Below are 6,000 nucleotides of genomic sequence, written 5' to 3' on the forward strand. Positions count from 1 at the left end.
AGATGCTTGGTCGGTCCTCCTACTTCAAATTTGGGGCACTGCGTGTGCAATCTACTGTGCCACCAAATAGTGGTGTGTTAAGTAGTACTATTCCTATCAGTTTAATCCCTGTTACGTGCCTTTTTTTTTGTTTGGTTTTTGAAGCCACAGTGCAGCACCAGAGGCCAGGAAAATTGGGCATGTACACATGCCTGAAAAATTAGCAGCGGCCAGAAAAATTGATGTTTGTTTCCCAGGCAGAAAGTGCCCTAAAACATTGCGGCTTAAACCCTAGATAAGTCACGCAAGTAATCCGGCATTCGAAGATAAAATACAGCACCGTGTGGACCATTTTTAGCCCAAGGCAGCTCATCTCATCAGGCCTTTTTTACTCGAATGTATCGCCCAATGTCAGTCCCTTCGGGATCCATCCCTCATTCATCTTAATAAAGGTGAGGTAATCTAGACTTTTTTGACCTAGGCGACTTCTCTTCTCAGTGACAATACCTCCTGCTGCACTGAAGGTCCTTTCTGACAGGACACTAGAAGCGGGGCAGGCCAGAAGTTCTATCGCAAATTGGGATAGCTCAGGCCACAGGTCAAGCCTGCACACCCAGTTGTCAAGGGGTTCATCGCTCCTAAGAGTGTCGAGATCTGCAGTTAAGGGGAGGTAGTCTGCTACCTGTCGTTCTCTGAGGGTGGACCCCAAAGGGCTGTGGTGATGTATAGGAGTTAAAAAGCTCTGCATGTCCTCCATCAACAACACATCTGTAAAGCGTCCTGTCCTTGCCGGGATGGTCGTGGGAGTCGGAGGATTAGTTTCACCTCTTCCCCTGTTAGATTCCCGTTGTGCTGTGACATCACCCTTATCCGCCGCTGGATATTGGAAAAGTGCGCCATGGCCATGTAGGAGCGCCTCAAATGGCCACACACCTTCCTGGCCTGCTTCAGGACATCCTGTAAGCCTGGGTACTTATGCACAAAGCTTTGTACTATCAGATTACACACATGTGCCATGCACGGCACATGTGTCAACTTGCCCAATTTCAATGCCGCCACCAAATTACTTCCGTTGTCAGAAATCACTTTGCCGATCTCCAGTTGGTGCGGAGTCAGCCACTGATCCACCTGTGCGTTCAGGGCGGACAGGAGTGCTGGTCCGGTGTGACTCTCTGCTTTCAGGCAAGTCAACACCAAGACTGCGTGACACTACCGTATCTGGGATGTGGAATAGTACCTGCAGAGCTGGGGGGGTGCCGTTGATGGAAGGTTATGGAAGAGGATGGAGTAGGAGGAGTAGAGGAGGTGGCAGCAGGCCTGCCTGCAAGTCGTGGCGGTGTCACCAACTCCTCCTCTGCAGAGCCACGCATTCCATGCTTGGCAGCCGTCAGCAGGTTTACCCAATGCACAGTGTAGGTGATACCTGCCCTTACCATGCTTTGCAGACCAGCTATCAGTGGTCAGATGGACCCTTGCCCCAACACTGTGTGCCAGACATGCCATTACTTCCGTTCGCACAATCGAGTACAGGTTGGGGATTGCCTTTTGTGCAAAGAAATTTCGGCCGGGTACCTTCCACTGCGGTGTCCCAATAGCTACAAATTTTTTGAACGCCTCAGACTCCACCAGCTTGTATGGTAAAAGCTGGTGGGCTAAGAGTCAGACAACCAGCTGTCAGACGCCGGGCAAGGGGGTGACTTTGTGACATTGGCTTCTTACGCTCAAACATGTCCTTGACAGACACCTAACTGTGGACAGATGAGCAGGAACTGCTCCGGAAGAGAGATGGAGTGGCGGATGGTTGAGAGGGGGCAAGGAGGACAGCAGTGGTTGACGTGGCTGAAGATGGACCAGGAGGAGGATGGCAGCTTTGAGTTTGTGTGCTGCTTCTACTCATGTGTTGATCCCATAGGCATTTGTGATGTGCGATCATGTGCCTTCGCAAAGCAGTTCTACCTAGGTGGGTGTTGGACTTCCCACGACTCAGTTTCTTTTGGCACAGGTTGCAAATGGCATCGCTGTTGTCAGAGGCAGACACACAAAAAAAATGCCACACTGCTGAGCTCTGCGATGACGGCATTCTGGTGGTGGCAACAGCATGCGTTGATTGGCGTGCTGTCTGGCTGACCCCGGGTGCCAATGCATGCTGTCTGACTGTGCCACTAGCTCCTTGCGACGACCTCCCCCCTGCTTCCAACTCGTCTCCTCCTCCTCCTCTCTGTCTCCTCATCTGAATTTTCCCCCTGTTCTTCTTCTCTTCGAGCGGGCACCCACGTGACATCCACAGATGCATCGTCATCATCAACCGCTTTACTTGTATCTGACAAATCAACAAAGGAAGCAGCAGCGGGTACAACATCATCATCATCACACCGTACGTCCATGTCTGTAATTCTGCCTGACTGAGACATATCACTGTTATCTACATCATCTGTCAATGATGGTTGTGCATCACTCATTTCTTCCAACTGATGTGTAAAAAACTCCTCTGACAGATCAAGTGAAGCGGCTGTGGTGCTAGTGTTGGTGGTGGCGGCAGGCGGGCGAGTGGTAACTTGAGAGGTGCCAGAAGATAAGCTGGAGGAGGATGGTGTTTCAAGGTTCGGAGTGGAAACTATAGAAGATTGGGTGTCCTGTGTTATAAAATCAACTATTTCCTCAGAACTTTTCGAGTTCATGGGACGTGGCCTCTGAACACTGGGCATTATTCTAGAACCAAAGGGAATCACAGCACCACGACCACGACGGCACCTGCGGGGTGGCCTATCTCTGCCTGTCATTTTTTTTTTAAATGTACGCTTACACTACTATTAAACAAGATATGAGTGGTGGCACTGGGCGAGTGGGACCAGTATAAGCTGTGAGCCTGAAACAAAAAAGCAGACTGATGTTTCACAGTCCAAAAAGTTTTTATTTTTTTAAATGTACACTTACACTACTATTAAACAAGATATGAGTGGTGGCACTGGGCGAGTGGGCCCAGTATAAGCTGTGAGCCTGAAACAAAAAAGCAGACTGATGTTTCACAGTCTAAAAAGTTTTTTTTTTGTTTTTAAATGTACACTTACACTACTATTAAACAAGATATGAGTGGTGGCACTGAGCAAGTGGGCCCAGTATAAGCTGTGAGCCTGAAACAAAAAAGCAGACTGATGTTTCACAGTCCAAAAAGTTTTTTTTGTTTTTAAATGTACACTTACACTACTATTAAACAAGATATGAGTGGTGGCACTGGGCAAGTGGGCCCAGTATAAGATGTGAGCCTGAAACAAAAAATCAGACTGATGTTTCACAGTCCAAAAATGTTTTTTTTTTTGTTTTAAATGTACACTTACACTACTATTAAACAAGATATGAGTGGTGGCACTGGGCGAGTGGGCCCAGTATAAGCTGTGAGCCTGAAACAAAAAAGCAGACTGATGTTTCACAGTCCAAAAAGTTTTTTTCTTGTTTTTAAATGTACACTTACACTACTATTAAACAAGATATGAGTGGTGGCACTGGGCAAGTGGGCACAGTATACGCTGTGAGCCTGACACAAAAAAGCGGACTGATGTTTCACAGTCCAAAAAGTTTTTTTTTTGTTTTTAAATGTACACTTACACTACTATTAAACAAGATATGAGTGGTGGCACTGGGTAAGTGGGCCCAGTATAAGCTGTGAGCCTGAAACAAAAAAGCAGACTGATGTTTCACAGTCCAAAAAGTTTTTTTTGTTTTTAAATGTACACTTACACTACTATTAAACAAGATATGAGTGGTGGCACTGGGCGAGTGGGCCCAGTATAAGATGTGAGCCTGAAACAAAAAAGCAGACTGATGTTTCACAGTCCAAAAAGTTTTTTTTGTTTTTAAATGTACACTTACACTACTATTAAACAATATATGAGTGGTGGCACTGGGCAAGTGGGCACAGTATACGCTGTGAGCCTGACACAAAAAACACACAAAAAAAATGCCACACTGCTGAGCTCTGCGATGACGGCATTCTGGTGGTGGCAACAGCATGCGTTGATTGGCGTGCTGTCTGGCTGACCCCGGGTGCCAATGCATGCTGTCTGACTGTGCCACTAGCTCCTTGCGACGACCTCCCCCTGCTTCCAACTCGTCTCCTCCTCCTCCTCTCTGTCTCCTCATCTGAATTTTCCCCCTGTTCTTCTTCTCTTCGAGCGGGCACCCACGTGACATCCACAGATGCATCGTCATCATCAACCGCTTTACTTGTATCTGACAAATCAACAAAGGAAGCAGCAGCGGGTACAACATCATCATCATCACACCGTACGTCCATGTCTGTAATTCTGCCTGACTGAGACATATCACTGTTATCTACATCATCTGTCAATGATGGTTGTGCATCACTCATTTCTTCCAACTGATGTGTAAAAAACTCCTCTGACAGATCAAGTGAAGCGGCTGTGGTGCTAGTGTTGGTGGTGGCGGCAGGCGGGCGAGTGGTAACTTGAGAGGTGCCAGAAGATAAGCTGGAGGAGGATGGTGTTTCAAGGTTCGGAGTGGAAACTATAGAAGATTGGGTGTCCTGTGTTATAAAATCAACTATTTCCTCAGAACTTTTCGAGTTCATGGGACGTGGCCTCTGAACACTGGGCATTATTCTAGAACCAAAGGGAATCACAGCACCACGACCACGACGGCACCTGCGGGGTGGCCTATCTCTGCCTGTCATTTTTTTTTTAAATGTACGCTTACACTACTATTAAACAAGATATGAGTGGTGGCACTGGGCGAGTGGGACCAGTATAAGCTGTGAGCCTGAAACAAAAAAGCAGACTGATGTTTCACAGTCCAAAAAGTTTTTATTTTTTTAAATGTACACTTACACTACTATTAAACAAGATATGAGTGGTGGCACTGGGCGAGTGGGCCCAGTATAAGCTGTGAGCCTGAAACAAAAAAGCAGACTGATGTTTCACAGTCTAAAAAGTTTTTTTTTTGTTTTTAAATGTACACTTACACTACTATTAAACAAGATATGAGTGGTGGCACTGAGCAAGTGGGCCCAGTATAAGCTGTGAGCCTGAAACAAAAAAGCAGACTGATGTTTCACAGTCCAAAAAGTTTTTTTTGTTTTTAAATGTACACTTACACTACTATTAAACAAGATATGAGTGGTGGCACTGGGCAAGTGGGCCCAGTATAAGATGTGAGCCTGAAACAAAAAATCAGACTGATGTTTCACAGTCCAAAAATGTTTTTTTTTTGTTTTAAATGTACACTTACACTACTATTAAACAAGATATGAGTGGTGGCACTGGGCGAGTGGGCCCAGTATAAGCTGTGAGCCTGAAACAAAAAAGCAGACTGATGTTTCACAGTCCAAAAAGTTTTTTTCTTGTTTTTAAATGTACACTTACACTACTATTAAACAAGATATGAGTGGTGGCACTGGGCAAGTGGGCACAGTATACGCTGTGAGCCTGACACAAAAAAGCGGACTGATGTTTCACAGTCCAAAAAGTTTTTTTTTTGTTTTTAAATGTACACTTACACTACTATTAAACAAGATATGAGTGGTGGCACTGGGTAAGTGGGCCCAGTATAAGCTGTGAGCCTGAAACAAAAAAGCAGACTGATGTTTCACAGTCCAAAAAGTTTTTTTTGTTTTTAAATGTACACTTACACTACTATTAAACAAGATATGAGTGGTGGCACTGGGCGAGTGGGCCCAGTATAAGATGTGAGCCTGAAACAAAAAAGCAGACTGATGTTTCACAGTCCAAAAAGTTTTTTTTGTTTTTAAATGTACACTTACACTACTATTAAACAATATATGAGTGGTGGCACTGGGCAAGTGGGCACAGTATACGCTGTGAGCCTGACACAAAAAAGCAGACTGATGTTTCACAGTCCAAAAAGTTTTTAATTTTTTAAATGTATACTTACACTACTATTAAACAAGATATGAGTGGTGGTACTGGGCAAGTGGGCACAGTATACGCTGTGAGCCTGACACAAAAAAGCAGACTGATGTTTCACAGTCCAAAAAGTTGTTTTTGTTTT

Source organism: Bombina bombina, chromosome 6, assembly GCF_027579735.1.
Source record: "Bombina bombina isolate aBomBom1 chromosome 6, aBomBom1.pri, whole genome shotgun sequence".
Lineage (NCBI taxonomy): Eukaryota > Metazoa > Chordata > Amphibia > Anura > Bombinatoridae > Bombina > Bombina bombina.